Below are 24,660 nucleotides of genomic sequence, written 5' to 3'. Positions count from 1 at the left end.
CTAAGTAGAGTGTCAAGGAAGTCAAGGATCGTTAGGGTAGTCAGTTTTACGAGGGTGTTTGGCAGCATTGGTGAACAAGGCTTTGTTTGCGAAATAGGAAGTTGATTATAGATTTGATTTTGGATTGGAGATGTTTAATATGAGTCTGGAAGGAGAGTTCAGTCTAGCCAGACACCTAGGTATTTGTAGTTGTCCACATATTCTAGGTCAGAACCTTCCAGAGTTGTGACACTAGTCGGGCGGGAGGGTGCGGCCAGCGATCGGTTGAAGAGCATGCACTTAGTTTTACTAGCATTTAAAAGCAGTTGGAGGCCACGGAAGGAGTTGTATGGCATTGAAGCTCATTGGGAGGTTTGTGAGCACAGTGAAAAGGGCCAGATGTATACAGAACGGTGTCGTCTGCGTAGAGGTGGATCAGAGAATCACCAGCAGCAAGAGCGACATTGGATATATAAATATGAAGAGTCGGCCCGAGAGTTGAGCCCTTTGGCTCCCCCATAGAGACCACCAGGGGTCCGGACAACAGGCCCTCCGATTTGACACACTGAACTCGGTCTGAGAAGTAGTTAGTGAACCAGGCAAGGCAGTCATTTGAGAAGCTAAGGCTATCGAGTCTGCCAATAAGAATACAGTGATTGACAGAGCCAAAAGCCATGGCCAGGTCGATGAAGATGGCTGCATAGTATTGTCTTCTATCAATGGTGGTTATGATATCGCAGGGGGTGCTGAGATGTTTGCCGGGGTAAGAGTAGCCGTGGAAAAATGCTTATAAATTCAATTATCGTAGATTTATCAGTGGTGACAGTGTTGCCTATCCTCTGTGCAGCTGGTAGGAGCTGTTCTTATTCTCCTTGGACTTTAGTGTCCCAAAACTTTTTGAAATTAGTGCTCCAGGAATCAAATTTGTTTGAAAAAGCTAGCCTTTGCTTTCCTAAATGACTGAGTATATTGGTTCCTGACTTCCCTGAAAATTTTAGCAAACCTGTTGGAATCATGGAAATAGAAGTTAGAATATAAGTGGGCACTTTGAATACAGTGGTGTTTGAGATGACAAATTAAAATGCCAGGGAGGAGTTTGTGACAAGGTAGGAACTAAATTGTTGATACTTGATTCCTAGGGGACCCTATAAGATTTGGCTACATTGCATGTTCTCTCTTAGCTACTTCATGTATCTAACTTTCTTGCTTTGCATATTCCTCTTTGATTTAGAAGATACTGTTGCACAAACGTGCTGCTGAGGTTGACGCCATCACTGGTATTATCAGGCTGTATTAGCTAGCTACGGTCGCTCAGTACATTTATTACCTAGTTAGCTATTAGCATTAGTGGCTAACAATTAGCATCTCAAGATGTAGGGCAAGTTGCAAAGCAAAGACAAACTAGCTGTTTGCTGATGTAAGAAACAAACTAATAGTGTCATTATTGAACACTAGTGGATTTATATTAAGAAGCAAAGTGAAAACAGTATTGCTGCATTGACCATGCAGACTGAACACAAGTGTCTCATGGTTGAGTAACATCAAATGCGTGCCTTGAGTGACAGGGGGCATGACCAACCAGATGGTCATTACTGAGATGTGGTTAAGGAAGAGTGCTTTGAACACGAATGTTAACTTTTTTCAGCAAGACAGAGCTTCCAAACGGTGGGGGAGTGGCAATCTTAACCAAGGATCACCTTCAGTGCTCAGTTGTCTCCAAGTCTGTTCCTAAAGAATTAGATTTTCTGGTTTTAAGCATTAAACTTTCAAATAGCTCTTTGTTGACTGTTGCTGGGTGCCATCGTCCTCCATCAGCACCGTCCTGTACCCTACCTGCCCTTCGCTCTCTCCTGGCCCCTTGCACTGTATCACTGAAGCTGGAGACTTACCTCCCTCACTAGCTTTAAGCACCAGATGTCTGACCAGCTCACAGATCACTGCACATAGCCCATATGTAAATAGCCCATCCAACTACCTCATCCCCATACTGTATTTATTTATCTTGCTCCTTTGCACCCCAGTATCTGTACTTGCACATCAATCACTCTAGTGTCTAATTGGTATACTGTAATTACTTTGCCACCATGGCCTATTTATTGCCTTTACCTCCCTCCCTCATTTGCACACACTGTATATAGATTTTCTTCAACTGTATTATTGATTGTATGTTTGTTTATTCCATGTGTAACTCTGTTGTTGTATGTGTTGAACTGCTTTACTTTATTCTTGGCCAGGTCGCAGTTGTAAATGAGAACTTGTTCTCAACCTGCCAAAAGCCTGTATAGACCTTTAGTCGGGCCTCTTTGGTAGGTTCTCTCTAGCTCGAAGATATTAGATTCAAGGGCACTCAGTTCCGCACCGTGTTTTCTCTTCAGCATAAGAAATAATCTGTCCCCTCAGATAGGCCTTCAATGTGTCCCAAAGAATGAAGCTGTCTGGGGCAGAGGTTTTGTTTATCAAAGTAAAAAATATTGATCTGCTCCTTGATGAATGCACAAAATTCAGGTTGCTTTAGGAGTGTAGAATTTAGTCTCCATCTATATGCTCTATTTACCTTGGTAGGAATGGAGATTGATAATACCAGAGGAGAATGGTCACTTAGCAATCTGGGGAGATACTCGACATCTAACACTATGAAACAGTTGGGTCGAAAGTAAAAAGTAATCTATGCGTGTGTGTCTTGTGTGGGTGTGAATAAAAAAAAGGTAGTCCCTATCCTGTGGGTGCAACTGTCTCCAGATGTCTAGTAAATTGAGATCTTTCATGAATGACATGGTGAGCTTGCCGGCTTTGGTCAGAAGTGAGGGTTTATCAGAAGACCTATCAAGAACTGTATCTAAGCAAAAATTAAAATCTCCTCCAACCAGTAGCCATCCTGGTGGTGCTTGAGCAACCTGAAGGAAGACATTCTGAATAAACACATGGTCATCGAAGTTAGGCGCATAAATATTCAATAGGGTCCAAGACTCTGAAAACATATGCCCCTGCACCAAAACAAACCTGCCAGAGTGATCAGAGATGGTGTTGTAGACGCAGAAGGGGATGTGTCTACTTATCAAAATTTCAGTTCCTCTTGCTTTGGAGTTAAAAGAGGATGGAAAAACTTGTCCGACCCATTCCCTCTTCAATTTCATGTGTTCAATGGCTGTAAGATGTGTTTCTTGTAAAAACACAATGTCAGCCTTTAATTTCTTAAGGTATGTATAGACTCTTCCTTTTAAAATCGGGCTGTTAAGACCTTTTACGTTGAATGTGACATATTTTAGTGGATTAAGCATAGGTTGGGTTTCAAATATGTAACTGAATAGAAATCTGTCATATGCAGATAATTAGGAAATGTTTCAACTTTGGTTTGAGCACAAAAGTGACCTGTCCCTCTCTTTAGGAAGGAAACAATAAACATAGAAAGAAAAAAAAAAATCCCACCCACCCCGATTGTCAGACTAAAACAACAATCCCAACAATCATGAATACACTTGTAGAGATACGGTGCTGCTCACTTTCCATCTTGATCTTACTAGCTAAACCTTGCCGTAAACTAAAACCTGCGAGCTCTAAGTTGAAAACAAACGTGTATAGATATTTATGGCTGAATATTTACTGCCCACGGTAAGGGATGCTTGAGTCTCTTTTTGAAAGATTAACATAAATGAGGGGGAAAGCAGTGGGCCTAAGCCCACTTATTGCTTCACCCAGTAGATATGGACTAAACCAAAATATACTCTCCTGTAAATGTAATAGAACTCACCCCGGAAGGAAACGGTTAGTTGAAAATGTACAAATCAATTATAGTGACCGGGAGATACCAGCAGTTCAATCCGGATAAGAGAAAACAAACAAACTGCATTTTATCCCCCAGAGAGACCGTCCTGGCTCAGACGTTGCCCAGTTCTTTAAGAAAAGTGTGCACTTCTCCCAGTGTGTTGAAGAGATAGCGTCGGCCTTTGCACTGAACTTTCATCCGCGCAGGGTGGATGAGGTGGCCGGTGATGTTCTTCTCCTTCAGTGCTTTGGCGGCAGGTCTGAACTGCTTGCGACGTCTGGCGAGATCCGCGCTCATATCTGAGAAAGGGCTGACCCTCTTGCCATCGATGGTGATGTCCTCTTTGGCTCTTGCGAGTTGCAGTATCTTCTCTCTGTCTTGGAAACCGAGGAACCTGATCAGGACGGCTCGTGGGGGCTCATCTGGCCGGGGTTTCGGAACTGATGTTCTGTGGGCGCGTTCGATTTCCAGCGGCTTGGTGAGGTTGATTATAACTAGGACCTCCGGGATCCATTGAGTGAAGAAATGGACCGGGTCACGGCCCTCGCTGTCCTCTTTCAATCCCACCACACGGAGAACCAGAGTAGACGTAGTAATATCCATCTGATCTACCTTGTTTTTGAGGTAGGCATTGTCCTTTTGCAGTTGTATCAAGACCTGGTCATGTCTATCGATGGTATCTTCAACTGTGCTGATGCGCAACTGCCTCAGTCGTTCTCAAAAGGAGATCATTCATGGAGGATTTCAGGTCGTCAATGGAAGAATGGAGTTCAGCCGATTTCTTATCGATTTTCATAGAAAGACCTCTTACCATCCTGAATTTCCCGGAGGAGAGTAGCCAGCATGTCGGCAGGCTCGCAAGAGGCTGCTGAGAGCAACAGTCTGGAACTGTCGTCTGAGTTATGAGGGCTAATGCTAATCTTGCTAGCTGTAGCGTTATCGTTATCTTGGGAATCAACAACCTTTTGGTCTTCCTTCTTGCCTCTTGGTCGGAGGTCCATGGCTCTTTGGGAAGGTAAGTACTTGACAATTTATCAGCCGATGTTAGAATATTGTTTCAACGTTGTTATTTAGGTAAAAATAGAATAACTTTGAAGAGCTCGGTTTGTCAACGTCTGCTCAGCTCCGCGGCATCACGTGCTCCCGATGCTTATTAATTTACTTGTTTTTCTGCTGGTTTTCTTTTTGAAAGAAAACAAATGGCCAACATGATCCTGACCAGTCTATTTTTTCAGTCCCTTGGCCTTCAGCTTATGTGGAAAACAGTAAGCTGGTTTCTAATTTTCAAAAAGTCACAGAAGAGGTCTTTTTTGCACTATCTGCTATAGGTTCCAAGAAATCATTAGGCGCTGACAAGCTGGATCCATATTTACGCAAGTATGCGGCACCTATTATTGCTGGTGTAGTGAAGCATATTTTTAATCAAACATTTGTCGACCCAACTGTTTTATTTTACCACTCCTCAAGGGAGGTGATGGTAGCGAATTGGATAATTATCGGCCCATCTCTAAGCTCTCCTGTTTGGCTAAAATTCTAGAGTCATTGGTGAATAGGCAACTACAATCTTTAACAATACTCTTTCTAGTAATAAATGTGGCTTTAGACCTAAACACAGTACTATTACGGCCACTGTACGTGTTGTAAATTATATTACTAATGCCCTAGATAATAGAAAGTACTGTGCCGCCTTGTTCATAGATTTATCTAAAGCTTTTGACACTGTAGACCATGCGATACGTTTGGGTAAGCTGTCGTCAATAGTACTGGGATTGGATACCTGTTGTTGGTTTCGTCACCATCTAAAGGATAGAAGTCAGGCTGATTGACTGGATGCCGTCGACTCTGAGCCATTGGAGTTGGTTAAAGGGGTCCCACAAGGTTCTATACTTGGTCCATTATTATTCACTCTCTACATAAACAATATCGGTGATGAGATAAGTGTCAAAATCATTTATATGCTGACGACACTCATGTACTCTATCGCTTCAACAGCTGACCAAGCATTATCACTATTGGAGACAGATGAAGATATTGCAAGGCTCTTTTATACAGCTGAGACTTGTTTTAAATGCAAAGAAAACATTGATTTTTAATAGGTTCAAAAAGATGGTTGAAAATACACTTGCACTTACAAGCTTAGATGGTTCTCAAATTAATCAGGTCTCTGCATATAAATACTTAGGGATATGGTTGGATGATAAACTGTCTTTTAAAATGCATATTGACAAACTTTGTAAACGGCTAAAAATCAAGCTTGGCTTCCTCAATAGAAACAGGACATGTTTGTCATCTACAAATAGAAGACAAATTGTGCAAGCTATTTATGTTTCTTATAGATTATGGGGAAATTATTTACATGAATGCTACGGCATCAACACTTAAAATCGCTGGATGCTACTTATAATTGCGCACTTAGGTTTATTACGGGTGCAAGCTACAGAACTCACCACTGTGTTTTATATCAATATGTGGGTTGGACTTCGCTGTCCGTGAGACGAGAACAACATGCTCTCATGTTTGTCTATAAAGCACTTCTGAATAAGCTACCTTTTTATTTATCATCACGCATCAATATTAGAATTAGAATTCCTAAAACAAGGTCTCAAGCATGGATTACACTTGAGGCCCAAGCGATTTCCACAGAGTTGGGTATGGCTGCCTTTTCCTGTTATGCTCCTTGCCTATGGAATAGCCTGCAGACTAAACTTGACTCTTGTCCCCCTTCCTCATTTTAAATATTTATTGGAGCATTTTTATATTGCTTGTAACTGTTTCGGGTAATGCAAGTTCTTGTGCTGTTAGTAGAATAACCTGTGTGTAAATGTAATGTGTTGCTGTATTTTTTGTGTGTTATCTGTGATCGTTGTGTTTGTCTTGTTTAGTTTTTTTTTTTTTTTTTTTAATCGGTGTACCTAAACTATGTGTAAACATGTATACGCAGGGCCCAGCTTTAAAAGAGACCTTGGTCTCAGTCTGTGTTCCTTGTTGAAATAAAGGTATAGTAACTGTTTTTCAGCCTGTGTTCGTAATGGCTGCTCAGTGAAACGACGTGTCCCGATTTGTCTTAGACGCTTGCTAAAAAACTTTAAATGAGCAAACCTTTATGAACTCTCCTCTGTCGAAGACGCTTGGTCCTTATTATTTAATATTTTCAGCGGTATTGTTAACTTCTTGGTGACTGGGGGGGCAGTTTTGAGTAGCTTGGATGAATAAGGTGCCCAGAGTAAACTGCCTGCTACTCAGCCAGAAAAATTAGAATATGCATATCATTTGTATATTTGAATAGAAACCTCTGAAGTTTCCAAAACTGTTTGAATGATATGAGTATAACAGAACTCATATGGCAGTCGAAAACCTGAGAAAAATCCAACCAGGAAGTGGGAAATCTGAGGTTTGTAGTTTTTCAACTCATTGACATTCCAATATACATTGTATGTGGGGTCATTTTGCACTTCCTAAGGCTTCCACTAGATGTCAACAGTCTTTAGAACCTTGTTTGATGCTTCAACTGTGAAGCAGTTCCGGCGCCGACAGAGATGGCCGCTTCGCGTTCCTAGGAAACTATGCAGTTTGTTTTTTTACGTGTTATTTCTTACATTAGTACCCCAGGTCATCTTAGGTTTCATTACATACAGTAGAGAAGAACTACTGAATATAAGATCAGCGTCAACTCACCATCAGTACGACCAAGAATATGCTTTTCGCGACTCGGATCCTGTGTTCTGCCTTACAAACAGGACAACGGAATGGATCGCATGCAGCGACCCAAAAAAACGACTCCGAAAAAGAGGGAAACGAGACGGGCACACCGTGCACCACTCCCTAGCATTCTTCTGGCCAATGTCCAGTCTCTTGACAACAAGGTTGATGAAATCCGAGCAAGGGTAGCATTCCAGAGGGACATCAGAGACTGTAACGTTCTGTGCTTCACGGAAACATGGCTCACTGGAGAGACGCTATCCGAAGCGGTGCAGCCAACGGGTTTCTCCACGCATCGCGCCGACAGAAACAAACACCTTTCTGGTAAGAAGAGGGGTGGGGGCGTATGCCTTATGGCTAACGAGACATGGTGCGATGAAAGAAACATACAGGAACTCAAATCCTTCTGTTCACCTGATTTAGAATTCCTCACAATCAAATGTAGACCGCATTACCTACCAAGAGAATTCTCTTCGATTATAATCACAGCCGTATATATCCCCCCAAGCAGACACATCGATGGCTCTGAACGAACTTTATTTAACTCTTTGCAAACTGGAAACCATTTATCCGGAGGCTGCATTCATTGTTGCTGGGGATTTTAACAAGGCTAATCTGAAAACAAGACTCCCTAAATTTTATCAGCATATCGATTGCGCAACCAGGGGTGGAAAAACCTTGGATCACTGTTACTCTAACTTCCGTGACGCATATAAGGCCCTGCCCCGCCCCCCTTTCGGAAAAGCTGACCACGACTCCATTTTGCTGATCACTGCCTACAGACAAAAACAAGAAAAAAATAAAATAAAAAAAATCTAATCAAATTTTATTTGTCATATACACATGGTTAGCAGATGTTAATGCGAGTAGCGAAATGCTTGTGCTTCTAGTTCCGACAATGCAGTAATAACCAACAAGTAATCTAACTAACAATTCCTAAACTACTGTCTTATACACAGTGTAAGGGGATAAAGAATATGTACATAAGGATATATGAATGAGTGATGGTACAGAGCAGCATAGGCAAGATACCATCTACTGTATCGAGTACAGTATATACATATGAGATGAGTATGTAATCAAAGTGGCATAGTTAAAGTGGCTAGTGATACGTGTATTACATAAGGATGCAGTCGATGATAGAGTACAGTATATACGTATGCATATGAGATGAATAATGTAGGGTAAGTAACATTATATAAGGTAGCATTGTTTAAAGTGGCTAGTGATATATTTACATTTCCCATTATTAAAGTGGCTGGAGTTGAGTCAGTGTCAGTGTGTTGGCAGCAGCCACTCAATGTTAATGGTGGCTGTTTAACAGTCTGATGGCCTTGAGATAGAAGCTGTTTTTCAGTCTCTCGGACCCAGCTTTGATGCACCTGTACTGACCTCGCCTTCTGGATGATAGCGGGGTGAACAGGCAGTGGCTCGGGTGGTTGATGTCCTTGATGATCTTTATGGCCTTCCTGTAACATCGGGTGGTGTAGGTGTCCTGGAGGGCAGGTAGTTTGCCCCCGGTGATGCGTTGTGCAGACCTCACTACCCTCTGGAGAGCCTTACGGTTGAGGGCGGAGCAGTTGCCGTACCAGGAAGTGATACAGCCCGCCAGGATGCTCTCGATTGTGCATCTGTAGAAGTTTGTGAGTGCTTTTGGTGACAAGCCGAATTTCTTCAGCCTCCTGAGGTTGAAGAGGCGCTCCCAAAAACATTTCTCATAAGAAACTAGCTCCCTGGGACACAGAAAATACCCGAGCTCTGAAGCAAGCTTCCAGAAAATTGTAGAACTTGGAAATGGCGCCACACCAAACTGGAAGTCTTGATCAGCTTGGAAAGAGCCCTTACTGCTGTCTCGATCATCCTATTTTTCTAACTTAATTGAGGAAAATAAGAACAATCCAAAATGCCTTTTTGATACTGTCGCAAAGCTAACTAAAAAGCAGCATTCCCCAAGAGAGGATGACTTGCACTTCAGCAGTGACAAATTCATGAACTTCTTTGAGGAAAAAATTATGATCATTAGAAAGCAAATTAGACTCCTCTTTAAATCTGTGTATTCCTTCAAAGCTCAGTTGTCCTGAGTCTGCACAACTCTGCCTGGACCTAGGATCAAGAGAGACGCTCAAGTGTTTTAGTACTATGTCTCTTGACACAATGATGAAAATAATCATGGCCTCTAAACCTTCAAGCTGCATACTGGACCCTATTCCAACTAAACTACTGAAAGAGCTGCTTCCTGTGCTTGGCCCTCCTATGTTGAACATATTAAACGGCTCTCTATCCACCGGGTGTGTACCAAACTCACTAAAAGTGGCAGTAATAAAGCCTCTCTTGAAAAAGCCAAACCTTGACCCAGAAAATATAAAAAACTATCGGCCTATATCGAGTCTTCCATTCCTCTTAACATTTTTAGAAAAGGATGTTGCGCAGCAACTCACCGCCTTCCTGAAGACAAACAATGTATACAAAATGCTTCAGTCTGGTTTTAGACCCCATCATAGCACGGAGACGGCACTTGTGAAGGTGGTAAATGACATCGGACCGAGGCTCTGCATCTGTCCTCGTGCTCCTAGACCTTAGTGCTGCTTTTGATACCGTCGATCACCACATTCTTTGAGAGATTGGAAACCCAAATTGGTCTACACGGACAAGTTCTGGCCTGGTTTAGATCTTATCTGTCGGAAAGATATCAGTTTGTCACTGAATGGTTTGTCCTCTGACAAATCAACTGTAAATTTCGGTGTTCCTCAAGGTTCCGTTTTAGGACCACTATTATTTTCACTATATATTATACCTCTTGGGGATGTTATTTGAAAACATAATGTTAACTTTCACTGCTATGCAGATGACACACAGTTGTACATTTCAATGAAACATGGTGAAGCCCCAAAATTGCCCTTGCTAGAAGCATGTGTTTCAGACATAAGGAAGTGGATGGCTGCAAACTTTCTACTTTTAAACTCTGACAAAACAGAGACGCTTGTTCTTGGTCCCAAGAAACAAAAGAGATCTTCTGTTGAATCTGACAATTAATCTTAATGGTTGTACAGTCGTCTCAAATAAAACTGAAGGACCTCGGCGTTACTCTGGACCCCGATCTCTCTTTTGAAGAACATCAAGACCATTTCAAGGACAGCTTTTTTCCATCTACGTAACATTGCAAAAATCAGAACCTTTCTGTCCAAAAATGATGCAGAAATATTAATCCACGCTTTTGTCACTTCTAGGTTAGACTACTGCAATGCTCTACTTTCCGGCTACCCGGATAAAGCACTAAATAAACTTTAGTTAGTGCTATATACGGCTGCTAGAATCCTGACTAGAACCAAAAAAATTTGATCATATTACTCCAGTGCTAGCCTCCCTACACTGGCTTCCTGTCAAAGCAAGGGCTGATTTCAAGGTTTTACTGCTAACCTACAAAGCATTACATGGGCTTGCTCCTACCTATCTCTCTGATTTGGTCCTGCCGTACATACCTACACGTACGCTACGGTCACAAGACGCAGGCCTCCTAATTGTCCCTAGAATTTCTAAGCAAACAGCTGGAGGCAGGGCTTTCTCATATAGAGCTCCATTTTTATGGAACGGTCTGCCTACCCATGTCAGAGACGAAAACTCGGTCTCAACCTTTAAGTCTTTACTGAAGACTCATCTCTTCAGTGGGTCATATGATTGAGTGTAGTCTGGCCCAGGAGTGGGAAGGTGAACGGAAAGGCTCTGGAGCAACGAACCACCCTTGCTGTCTCTGCCTGGCCGGTTCCCCTCTTTCCACTGGGATTCTCTGCCTCTAACCCTATTACAGGGGCTGAGTCACTGGCTTACTGGGGCTCTCTCATGCCGTCCCTGGAAGGGGTGCGTCACCTGAGTGGGTTGATTCACTGATGTGGTCATCCTGTCTGGGTTGGCGCCGCCCCTTGGGTTGTGCCGTGGCAGAGATCTTTGCGGGCTATACTCAGCTTTGTCTCAGGATGGTAAGTTGGTGGTTGAAGAGATCCCTCTAGTGGTGTGGGGGCTGTGCTTTGGCAAAGTGGGTGGGGTTATATCCTTCCTGTTTGGCCCTGTCCGGGGGTGTCCTCGGATGGGGCCACAGTGTCTCCTGACCCCTCCTGTCTCAGCCTCCAGTATTTATGCTGCAGTAGTTTAAGTGTTGGGGGGCTGGGGTCAGTTTGTTATATCTGGAGTACTTCTCCTGTCCAATTCGGTGTCCTGTGTGAATCTAAGTGTGCGTTTCTAATTCTCTCCTTCTGGGTCTCTCGGAGGACCTGAGCCCTAGGACCATGCCCCAGGACTACCTGACATGATGACTCTTGCTGTCCCCAGTCCACCTGGCCGTGCTGCTGCTCCAGTTTCAACTGTTCTGCCTTATTATTATTATTATTCGACCATGCTGGTCATTTATGAACATTTGAACATCTTGGCCATGTTCTATTATAATCTCCACCCGGCACAGCTGGAAGAGGACTGGCCACCCCACATATGGTCTCTCTAATTCTCTCTAGTTTCTCTCAAAGTGGGAGGACCTGAGCCCTAGGACCATGCCCCAGGACTACCTGACTCCTTGCTGTCCCCAGTCCACCAGACCGTGCTGCTGCTCCAGTTTCAACTGTTCTGCATTATTATTATTATTATTATTATTATTATTATTATTATTATTATTATTATTATTATTATTATTATTATTATTATTATTATTATTATTATGACCATGCTGGTCATTTATGAACATTTGAACATCTTGGCCATGTTCTATTATAATCTCCACCGAGCACAGCCAAAAGAGGACTGGCCACCCCACATAGCCTGGTTTCTTCCTAGGTTTTGGCCTTTCTAGGGAGTTTTTCCTAGCCACCGTGCTTCTACACCTGCATTGCTTGCTGTTTTGGGTTTTAGGCTGGGTTTCTGTACAGCACTTTGAGATATCAGCTGATGTACGAAGGGCTATATAAATAAATTTGATTTGATCTCGTGGCGCACGGCTATGTGAAAGTTAGCTTGCGTTACATTGCTTTTCTACAGATAAAGGAATTCTCCAGTTGGAACATTATTGAAGATTTATGTTAAAAACATCCTAAAGATTGATTCTATACTTAGTTTGACATGTTTCTACGACCTGTAATATAACTTTTTGGACTTTTCGTCCAACCTTTTTGGCTGGACTTGCACGCACGTTTTGATTTGTTTACCAAACGCCCTAACAAAAGGAGGAATTTGGACATAAATTAACTTTATCGAACAAATCAAACATTTATTGTGGAACTCTGATTCCTGGGAGTGCATTCTGATGAAGGTCAAAGGTAAGTGAATATTTATAATGCTATTTCTGACTTCTGTTTACTCCACAACATGGTGGAAATCTCTTTGGCTGTTTTGGTCTCTGAGCGCCGTACTCAGATTATTGCATGGTATGCTTTTTCCGTAAAGTTTTTTTAAATCTGACACAGCGGTTGCATTAAGGAGAAGTTTATCTGAAGTTCCATGTACAATAGTTGTATCTTTTATCAATGTTTATTATGAGTATTTCTGTAAATTGACGTGGCTCTCTGCAAAAACAAAAAAAATAAAAAAAATCACCGGATGTTTTGGAACTACTGAACATAACGCACCAATGTTTACTGAGATTTTTGGATATAAATATGAACTTTATCAAACAAAACACACATGTATTGTGTAACATGAAGTCCTATGAGTGTCATCTGATGAAGATCAAAGGTTACTGATGAATTATCTCTTTCTGCTTTTTGTGACTCCTTTCTTTGTCTGGAAAAATGGCTGTGTTTTTCTGTGACCTAAAATAATCATTTGTGGTGCTTTCACTGTAAAGCCTTTTTGAAATCAGACACTGGCTGGATTAATGCGAATTTTATCTTTAAAATACTTGTATGCTTGAGGAATTTTAATTATGAGATTTGTTGTTTTGAATTTGGCGCCCTGCACTTTCACTGGCTGTTGGCGGGGTGGGATGCTACCGTCCCGAATATCCCAGAGAGGTTTTAACATACCCGCCCCCATAAAGAAAATTAGATTTAACAACAGATTCAGCCCCTGGTTTGACCGTGATCTGGCACGGTTACTCCACCTCAAGAATTCCATTTGGCTCGGCACACACACTCAGGCTGACTGGTTCTCGTTCAGACAAATGAGAAATAAGTGCACTCAGGCTATCCGATAGGCCAAAGTTAGTTACTTTACTGATTTCTGCTCTCGTAAAACCCTGGGTTTTCTGCACGTTAACACTAGAAGCTTAATACCTAAAATGGATAAATTGAATGTGTCGGTTCACAGCTTCAATCCAGATGTATTGGTCATTAAGGAGCAGTTCTAACCAAGAAGTTCTGGAAAAGAGTTAAAGACCTGGAGAATAAACACTCCTCACACCTTCCCATGTCCCTTAATGTGGTTGATACTGACAAGAAGCACATGGCTGAGCTCTTTAAGTCAGGATTCCTATTTGACTAAGCCATGCCTCCTTGCCCATCCAACATCTCTTCTCCCACCCCTTCTAATGTGAATAGCCCCGATGCTCCTCCCTCTTTTCCCCTGCCCTGCTACAAAGTTTCTCCCTGCAGGAAGTCACTGAGTCAGAGGTGCTAAAGGAGCTCCTTAAACTTGACCCCCAAAAAAACTCATCTGGGTCAGTCCTTTATTTAAAAAAGGGGGAAATCAAGCTGATCCTAACTGTTATAGGGCAATTTCTATTTTGCCCTGTTTATCAAAAGCGTTGTAAAAACTTGTAAGCTATCAAAAAGCCAGGCAGTTGATATCTATAGTATTCTCTGGTATGCAATCTGGTTTCTGCTCAGGTTATGGATGTGTCACTAGAACCTTAAAGGTCCTCAATGATGTTACCATTGCCCTTGATCCTAAGCAATATTGTGCTGCTATTTTTATTGACTTGGCCAAAGATTGAGACACAGTGGACCATTCCATTCTTGTGGGCCGGGTAAGTAGTGTTGGTGTCTGAGAGGTCTTTGGCCTGATTTGCTAACAACCACTCAACGAGTGCAGTATATAAAGTAGAGGTCGACCGCTTAATCGGAATGGCCGATTAATTGGGGCCGATTTCAAGTTTTCATAACAATCGGAAATCGGTATTTTTGGGCGCAGATTTGCCAATTAAAAAATATATTTTACATACCTTTAGTCAGTTAAGAACACATTCTTATTTTCAATGACGGCCTAGGAACGGTGGATTAACTGCCTTGTTCAGGGGCAGAACGACAGATTTTCACCTTGTCAGCTCGGGGGATCCAACCTGACAGTTAACTAGTCCAACGCAATAACGACCTGCCTCTTTCTTGTTGCACTCCACAAGGAGACTCACTGTCTGTTACGCAAATGCAGCAAGCCAAGGTAAGTTGCTAGCTAGCATTAAACTTATCTTATAAAAAACCAATCAATCATAATCACTAGTTAACTACACATGGTTGATGATATTACTAGATATTATCTAGCATGTCCTGCGTTGCATATAATCTGACTGAGCATACAAGTATCTGACTGAGCGGTGGTAGGCAGAAGCAGGTGCGTAAACATTCATTCAAACAGCACATTCGTGCGTTTTGCAAGCAGCTCTTCATTGTGCGTTAAGCATTGCGCTGTTTATGACTTCAAGCCTATCAACTCCCGAGATGAGGCTGGTGTAACCGAAGTGGAATGGCTGGCTAGTTAGCGCGTGCTAATAGCGTTTCAAACTTCACTCGCTCTGAGCCTTGTGGTGGTTGTTTCCCTTGTTGTCGTTGTGTTGCTGGTTCGAGCCCAGGGAGGAGCGAGGAGAGGGACGGAAGCTATACTGTTACACTGGCAATACTAAAGTGCTTATAAGAACATCCAATAGTCAAAGGTTAATGAAATACAAATGGTATAGAGGGAAATAGTCCTATAATAACTACAACCTAAAACTTACCTGGGAATATTGAAGACTCGTGTTAAAAAGGAACCACCAGCTTTCATATGGGGGGGCAGTGTAGCCTAGTGGTTAGAGCATTGGCCTAGTAACCGAAAGGTTGCAAGTTCAAATCCCTGAGCTGACAAGGTACAAAATATGTCGTTCTGCCCCTGAACAGGCAGTTAACCCACGGTTCCTAGGCCGTCATTGAAAATAAGAATTTGTTCTTAACTGACTTGCCTAGTAAAATAAAGGTAAAAATAAAATATGTTCTCATGTTCTGAGCAAGGACCTGAAACGTTAGCACATATTGCACTTTTACTTCCTTCTCAAACACTTTGTTTATGCATTATTTAAACCAAATTGAACATGTTTCAATATTTACTTGAGGCTAAATTGATTTTATTGCTGTATTTTATTAAGTTAAAATAAGTTCTTTCAGTATTGTTGTAATTGTCATATTACAAATAAATAAATAAAATTGGCCGATTTAAATCGGTATCGGCTTTTTTGGTCCTCCAATAATTAGTATCGGCGTTGAAAAATCATAATCGGTTGACCGCTAATATAAAGTCAGAAAAGCTGCTGTCTCAGCCACTGCCTGCCTGTCACCAAAGGAGTAACCCGAGGCTAAATCCGACGCTCTTCTCAACAACATAGCTCAGGCAGTAGGAAGCTCTCATCCATTTATATGCGGATGATCCAGTCATACTCAGCTGGCCCCTCCCCGGTTTTGGTGTTAAATGCTCTACCACAAAGCTTTCTTAGTATCCAACAAGCTTTCTCTATCCTTAACCTTGTTCTGAACACCTTCAAAAACAAAAGTCATGTGGTTTGGTAAGAAGAATGCCCCTCTCCCCCACAGGTGTGATTACTACCTCCGAGGGTTTAGAGCTTGAGGTAGTCACCTCATACAAGTAATTGGGAGTATGGCTAGACAGTACACGGTCCTTCTCTCAGCACATATCAAAGCTGCAGACTAAAGTTACATCTAGACTTGGTTTCCTCTATTGTAAATCGCTCCTCTTTCACCCCAGCTGCCAAAAGAACCCTGATTCAGATGACCATCCTACCCATACATCCAGCCATCAGATTTGCCAACAATGCTCCTTATAGAACACATCACTGCACTCTATAGTCCTCTGGAAACTGGTCATCGCTGTGTACCTGTCTCAAGACCCACTGGTTGATGCTTATTTATAAAACCCTCTTTGGCCTCACTCCCCACTATCTGAGATACCTACTGAACCCCTCATTCTCCACAGACAACACCTGTTCTGCCAGTCACATTCTGTTAAAGGTCCCCAAAACACACATCCCTGGGTTGTTCGTCTTTTCAGTTCGCTGCAGCTAGCAATAAACACTCAAATTGGACAGTTCTCAATCTCTTCATTCAACAACTCAAAATCATGCACACTCGTACTGACAGTTGTTGCTGCTTTGTGTGATGTATTGTTGTCTCTACATTATTGCCCTTTGTGCCGTTATCTGTGCACAATAATGTTTGTACCATTGTCTCATCCCTTTTTTTTAATATCAGCCCCCACAGGAGGCCGTCATAGTAACTTAGAATTTGTTCTTAATTAACTGACTTGCCTAGTTAAATAAACGGACAGACCTCTCCATCTTAGCTACTGATATATTAACATGTTTTGACCATGACTGTAACAGAGGGAGAGTGAATGAGCAAAAGTACCCGAACCAACAAGTTAGACAAACTTGTTGCTGCGATAGGTTCTCTCATCTGGTAGTGTCAGTCTTGACTGCATCAAATCGATGTAAAGCTAGCTAGCTACACTAGCCAGCTAAGTTAGTTAGCCAGCTAGCAAGGATAATTGAGGCTATTTTGCTGAGCTCCCAGCATCCTTATCTACAACAACTCCATTCATATGAAACAGCCTACCTGTTGGTTGATCATTGTAGCCTACTCCTAACTTAGCCAACTTAATTCTGTAATTGTCATTCTATTTTGCATTGATTATAAATCTACCAAGTCACTTGTTACACATGGTAGTGCAGCTTCGATTGACCGACAATGTCAATCAAAGCTGTAAGCTTGTTAGGCTTTTTTTGCTTTTTAAAATGGGGCGCACCGATAGACACGGTCATAAAACTTATTTTATTACAATTTCTAATGTCATGGTCTATCCTTGTATGTAGCAATGCCACAGATGTTAATTTAAATTTAGACAACGCATATGAAATTGTACCTTATTTTCTCAAAAATGAATATTCTGGGCCTCCTGAGTAGCGCAGTGGTCTAAGGCACTTTTGAATATTCTAATAAATGTGTATATCCCTAACTGTAAAGAACTTAACACTTATCTATAAGCTCCCGTCCTGTGTCAGTGTCGCACAAAGTGCATTTTTGCACAACCAGTGAAGAGAATGACGAGACAGAAAGAGAGCGCGAGACTGAGCACAGCATGTGAAGTAATCAGTGATAACAGAACAATTCAGTCCATTCCCACTTTCCTTGAGAGCACAGAAGGTTAGAGGTCTCCTCTCCACCAAACAGCCAAAGCGGAGTGCTGGGGAGTGGGGACTGCTGCCTTTTCTTAAACCAAGGCACATTATTATGCTCTGACATAAGGCTGGGAAACAGTTAGTGAAAAGAGAGGGGAAGAGTGGAAAAAAAAGAGCAAGAGCTCGTAATGCCTTCTTTTATGTCCCTTTCAGCTGAAGACAATCTAACACTATACATGGTTATGTTCATGCATCACAATTAGGCCTACTACAGCATGGCCATCCCATTCTGTCTACAACTATCAGTGCCAAAACTGGTTTGTCAATGAGAAGGCTGCCACACTATAATACTGCCCCGCCCTGACAATGCACCACAAGGATCACTGCAAAACAATACACACAAGGAAATACAGTGTCATTCAGGGGGAAAGGTTTGTTCACTGATCAATCTGAAATCATCCTGAGTAAAAGGGAAATTGTACACAGACAGAGCCAGGAAAATGATGAGGAAGGTCTGTATCCTGTCTGATCCCATTCCCCCCACCCACCGACAGATCAGGTCAGCATCTCCTCTGCTTGAAAGCCCTATCGTGTATCTCACTCTCCCTGTCCCTGTGAAAGCCACTAATAATTTTTAAAAGGATGGAGGGGCTAATCCTTGTACATGAAGAATGGGCAGGTGGTCAACCAAAGCAAAAATGAACAATGTCAATCCAAATTTAATTGACTTCTTTAAATATTTAACCATCCGCTCACTACAGAGTGGTTACTAGGGAACCAGACAGATGCTGATGTTATCAAGTACTGAAATTCATAGCTTACTGCAGGGAGCTCAAAGACCAGGAAATCCCCCAAAACAGTTTCCACTAGTTACCACAGCCACAAAGTCAAAATTGGCTGTATTTGAATAATTCTTGACAACAAATTTGAGTTTTGGTTTTAGGATTAGACATAATATTAGTGTGGTTAAGGTTAGTTTTACAAACCGATTTTAAGAAGATAAAATGTAGAAATAAGCAGGGTTTATGACTATGTGGCTGCGGTAACTAGTGACAACCAAAACATTATGTGGAGAAGGGGAGAGGTAAAGTCAGCCAAGGAAAGAGAATTAGGAAATCTACAAAACTATAATGGAATTGTTTTAATACCAAGGATTATTTACCCATTGGATTTTAATATCCCTTGAAGTATAAAATTGTTTTAACATTTAAAAAAAAATAGGAATATGCTATTAGCCAATACAAACGCATTGAATAACAGATTCCCTGCATGGAACAGTCCCCCAAAAAATATCAAAAAGGAAGTTTGTTCTGAAGTGTCTATTCTATATCGGAGAGATGAAAGATGAGGAACCCTTGTTTTTTTTTGCATTTCATTATCCGCCTTATTTTAGGCACTAAACTATCTCCACACTTCCATTATTTTTTAACTAGTACCACGGACCTTCAGACAAGTCTTGAGGATTGTAGGCGCCCTAGAGCAGGGTTTCCCAAACTCGGTATACGTTTTGGATGTTGCCCTAGCACTACATAGCTGATTCAAATAGCCAACTCATCAAGCTTTTGTCATTTTAAATCAGCTGTGTAGTGATAGGGCAAAAAACAAAAACGTGCACCCGGTGGGGGGGGGGGCTCCAGGACCGAGTTTGGGAAACCCTGCTCTAGGGCGCCCACAAGGGGGGGGCAGGACAGAGTTTGGGATAGCGATTTTCAGGATGTCTCATGGTCTGACAAACACCGCTGTAGCTCTGCCACCTTCCATCGCAGATGCAGAAGGGCGATATTGATTATTGAGATGCAGCTCTTGCAAAAAACAGATCTCTAATTTAATGAATGTCATCAGGCTCAGGTAGCATCAGCTTGAATTACCATTCTGATCAAAGCTCTAATCAAATCTAGACACATTTATATGCTTTATAATGACACTTTTGGTTTGGAAGGGAAATACCGGCTTGCCTAGGAGAAAAGTGATTTATTCTCAGGATGGACATTTGTAAAATATTCAACCCTAGTCGGTGTGCACATGAAGTAGCCCTACATAACTTGGCACTGATTAGGGCCTCCCAGGTGGTGCAAGTGGTCTAGGGCACTGCATCGCAGCGCTAGCTGTGCCACTAGAGACTCTGGGTTTGCGCCCAGGCTCTGTCGCAGCTGGCCGAGACCTGGAGGTCCATGGGGCGACGCACAATTGACCTAGCGTCATCCGGGTTGTCTCATCGCGCACCAGCGTCTCCTGTGGCGGGCCGGGCGCAGTGCACACTAACCAAGGTCGCCAGGTGCACGGTGTTTCCTTCGACACATTGTTGTGGCTGGCTTCCGCGTTGGATGCGTGCCGTGTTAAGAAGCAGTGCGGCTTGGTTGGGTTTCGGAGGACGCATGACTGTCGACCTTCGTCTCTCCCGAGCCCGTACGGGAGTTGTAGCAATGAGACAAGATAGTAACTACTAATAATTGGATAATACGAAATTGGGGAGAGAAAGGGGGTAAAAATTCAACAACAAAAAACTTGTCACTGATTAACCACATAGCCCATCAACACAAATGACCACTCTGGAGTGAAGCCCCCCACCCCAGTGTCTGGCCTTATGTTGTCCCAAGGCTTTTCTTTCTGTACTGTCGCCTCAATGCTCTCGATGCACTGGCAGACTTTGCCTTTTGTCACTCAGAACGCATAGAGAGACGCCACCTAAATCCTCTTCCCGTAACCAAATCCACAGTGTACCATTGTAATCAAATTCCAGCTACATTCCACTGCTTTTCTCAACAATGAGATTGGTGAAAAAACAGCACCTTTCTCTGTTCCTGGGTGACCATGTGGTCTGTGCTCTGCTCTTTGTAAAATACCACGAGGGCACAATGTCAGCAGCACAGTTCAATGGAATGTTGTACTGTTTTCAAACTTAGGACTATGCGCTCAAGGGCCAAAGACTGTATCCTGCAAAATACAGACAGAGCCAGTGCAACAAGACAATCCACTGGAACTGAGCCACTTATTTCCCCATCTACAGTGCATTCGGAAAGTATTCAGACCCCTCAACTTTTTCTACATTATATTTTGTTACAGCCTTATTCTAAAATGGATTAAGTTGTTTTCTCCCCTCGTCAATCTACACACAATACCCCATAATGACAAAGCAAAAACTGTTTGTTTTGCTCATTTCTTAAACACACTGAAATATCACATTTACCTAAGTATTCAGACCCTTTACTCAGTACCTTTGGCAGCGATTACAGCACCGAGTCTTCTTGGGTATGACGCTACAAGCTTATTACACCTGTATTTGGGAAGTTTCTCCCATTCAACCTGGTTTCACTTTGTCATTATTTGGGGATTGTGTGTAGATTGATTAAATAACAAAAAATTCTCAGCAATTTTAGAATCAGGCTTTAACCTAACAAAATGTGGAATAAGTCAAGAAGTCTGAATACTCTCCTAAGGCACCGTATCCATCTATGCTCGGACGAACGAGACATTTCAACTATGTTCAAACTGTACATTAAATGTCAAATGAGGATGATGTACAGCAGCATTCACTATTTCACCTTGTTCTGGAAGGTCAGGATCTGGTACAGAACCTTACCAGGGACTAGCCTAAACTATAAGAATAAAACGTCAACTGTTTCAAAAGGAGGACATTTGTCTATGCATGTACTTATCCAACTTCATTCCCAGACTTGAGAAGGTCCACTCCCCAAACCCTATGAAGCTACTTAAATCAAGACAGGCTTTAGGCAGACAAACTCCTGTGCTGTGTGGCCTAGATTAAGGTGAGAGGTTCTGTTGTTTTACATCCACAATAACATCCACTAAATGAGAAAGTCAAAACAAAAAGTGTGGGCAATAGTTAAGATGAAACAACCAGTTTTGACCAGATGGATACACTGCCACAGAAATTATGCTGAATGGTGTGCTCATCAGATCAGTGCATGCTCCTGGCCACTTCCCAAATTAGTCACATCTACAGACAGACAAACACATATCACATGACATCTTGGTCTCAAACCTCAACTAGGCCTGTGCAGTCCTGTCTGTCACAAACAATCTCACCCTGGTTCTGACATGGTCAGTCAGGTCCTCCTCCCAGTTCCTGCTGGAACGTCAGAGCAGGTTTGGGAGCACACACACAGAACTGGGCAAAGGAAATGCGACTGGACAAAATACCATCACACTTGGTTCCCAAAAATGAGGAGAGGTGGATACTGTTGGCAAGACATGAACACCTTTCCATGATGGGTCATGTTCACAGCACCAAAGGTACTTGTGCCTACTAACCCTAATCAAACAGACTAATGATGTTGGGTGTGATAATACCAGCAAGAACTGGGTGTGATGCAAGAACTTAGAGCACATGTGCAGCTTTGTGTGATGGTTTCTTGATACCTCCACAGGGCAGAAAATAATTGGTTCAATAAACATTGCTAATGTGTAGGCCTACTCCAAATCGTTATGCAGAATTTTATTTCCCTGTAAAGGAGGAGTCTCAGAAGATGTAAACCCTTCAGCTTGGTGATGTGGCCTCGGATAGCACCACCTTGCACAGACAGGACCTGACAAACTCAAGAATGTGAGATGTGAACCGAGGTATGCAATCAGAGTCACCATCAGGCAGAAATGCTACCTGAAAATGTGCATGTTCTTCTTGTGTTCTCCCAAATTTCCTAAGGACCTTCATCTTGGAATCCATTTATACAAACGTGGCTGGAGAGGGGGGTGTTCGAGGACTTATTTGACAACCCCCACTCCCTCTCGCTGCATCCTCTGTAGCCTAACACGTCGGTGCATCTCACGCTTAATTTCCCTCTATTCTGACCCACTTCCTCTCCCAGACAAGCCTTGGGAGGTGAGGGGTAACTTCGGAGTTAACAGTGGTGCGGTATGAGTGGCCAGCCAACCTGCCAGCCAGAGGTTGATGCGTCCTGACATCCAGACCAAACATGACCATGGTGTGCCCCTCAGGTCAGACTGACAGCTAGTTATGGCCAGTCCTCCACCCACAATGACTCAATCATTCTCCAATGGAAGGGAACTCCCAAGCTGCTTACGCAAACACACATCTTTGCAAATAGTTCTGGAGGGGGATCGAGGCTAATAATAGACAAATCCTTCTGGTCTGAAAACCAAAATCCTTCAAGTAAAATCAATGTTGTCATAGATCAAAATGCTATTTTTTAACAGCCTGAAAAGTCAAAGGCTGATCAAAGCTATGGCTGTTCAATCACAATAACAGATATAAGTAGGTTGACATTATACAGGGCCATTCACGGTGACCCATCACCTCGGTTCGAGAGCAAAGCCATAGCTTAATGTTTATGGGCGATGTCAGATACAAAGAGGGACGCATAACGTCTTTATGGTCAGACTAAAATATTTGTGTACAATTAATTTTATCCAATCGATCCTCGAAACATAGCTGTGCCAGTAGTAGCACAGCTGTGCTGACAATGTGCTTTTGTCTAGGAATTTGAGTCATTCCTACATGAATTATAAATTCATTTTTGCAAATGAGGTTATATCTGTGGACACAAAACTAATTTGATTGTGCTTGCAGTCATCAGCAACACCCAGATAACATTGTAAAGCTGAATGAGCTCAGCTGTCTGAATCAATACATTCCAGTTAACTAGCTAACGTTACCTCCCTAATATTATATCGTTTTGACAGTTTGAGGCTAAATTACATTACCCCATCCTCGTTTTAACTGGAACCACAAGTCAGTTTGGTTCATCAGAAACGATTACATTGTCGTGGAATAATACCCTACCACAACTGGCTGCTGGACTGGTCATTCATTCCACATGGTGGATAGCTAGTCAGCTTATGGCTATCACAAGTACTAAAGGCAAAAAATGTAGCTAGTTAGCTACCTAATTTAGCTGGTAACTAACTCATTGGCGTTGAAAACTTGTCAATCCCAATTAGTTGTAGCTTTCCTCACTGAATTCAAGCAAGTGGTGCCTCGCTATCTAAAGCACAGACGGCACAGATTAATACAATAACCAAGTCGGAACTGTGTGTACAACATATTAAAGATAAAGCAAAAAGACTTACCTTCCAGATCAAAGTAAAAATATCCCTGACTGCTGAATTATCTAAAATAGGACTGTCGACGTTCCCGTAATTGAATCCACCGCTAATGCCACTGACAACTCGCTTGTGCTCTCTTTCCCTCTGTCACTGCTGCACCGGACGCAACGCCCTCCCCTATCCCCATTCCCCGCCTCAGTTATAGCTTGGCCAGGCATGTTTGGAAAAGATGAGCAGCAGCCAAGACCACCAATCACAATCACCGTTAGAGCTGTGCCAGGGAGCAAGACACATGCCTCCAATATGTAATTGTTAATGTGATAAATAGTGTGTTATAATGAATAACATAAAAAGGAAACCCAATTGTTTTTTTCTACATAATAACACATCTACTGTATATTGTTACAATGTGATAAATATGAATGCCTTGAAAATCTGAAACTTGATGAGCAATAAGCAATGACATAATCCCCCTCTCTTTCTTTTAATGACAGATGTGTACACCTTGAAGGCATGGGAATGGTTGGTGCACTGTCCCTTATAAAACGTAATGTCCCAGTAGAAGTAGGCTGAAAATCTATTCGACTGTTCCTATGCAAATGTCACCCAGACTCAGTAAAAGGGCAAGAGGGCAGTGTACTGTATGTAGTGTGTTGCTTTAACTGCCTCCTCTAAAGCTGATGACAAATGTTGTTTAGAGGTATTTTAGCTAATAGATTAAATAGAACATGAATTGAGAACAAAATCTACCTCAGGAATTTGTTTATTCTGCTTGCCACAAGATGGCATCATTTTACAAATCCACATAAATAGCGGCTGTATCCGTCCAATCAGCCACCAA

General features: G+C 42.3%; 1 protein-coding gene across 1 annotated transcript in view; it reads right to left on the bottom strand.

Moving 5' to 3' along the window:
- Positions 1-23,990, bottom strand: part of LOC135514021 (coronin-1C-A-like) — a 72,289-nt gene extending 48,299 nt beyond the window's left edge. Inside the window, exon 1 of the mRNA XM_064937148.1 lies at positions 23,844-23,990. The gene's annotated coding sequence lies outside the window, so the exon portion shown is untranslated. The remainder of the gene's footprint in view (positions 1-23,843) is intronic.
- Positions 23,991-24,660: the final 670 nt, after the last annotated feature.

Source organism: Oncorhynchus masou, chromosome 25 (genome assembly GCF_036934945.1).
Source record: "Oncorhynchus masou masou isolate Uvic2021 chromosome 25, UVic_Omas_1.1, whole genome shotgun sequence".
Classification (NCBI taxonomy): domain Eukaryota; kingdom Metazoa; phylum Chordata; class Actinopteri; order Salmoniformes; family Salmonidae; genus Oncorhynchus; species Oncorhynchus masou.
This window is presented reverse-complemented; position numbering and strand designations above follow the sequence as displayed.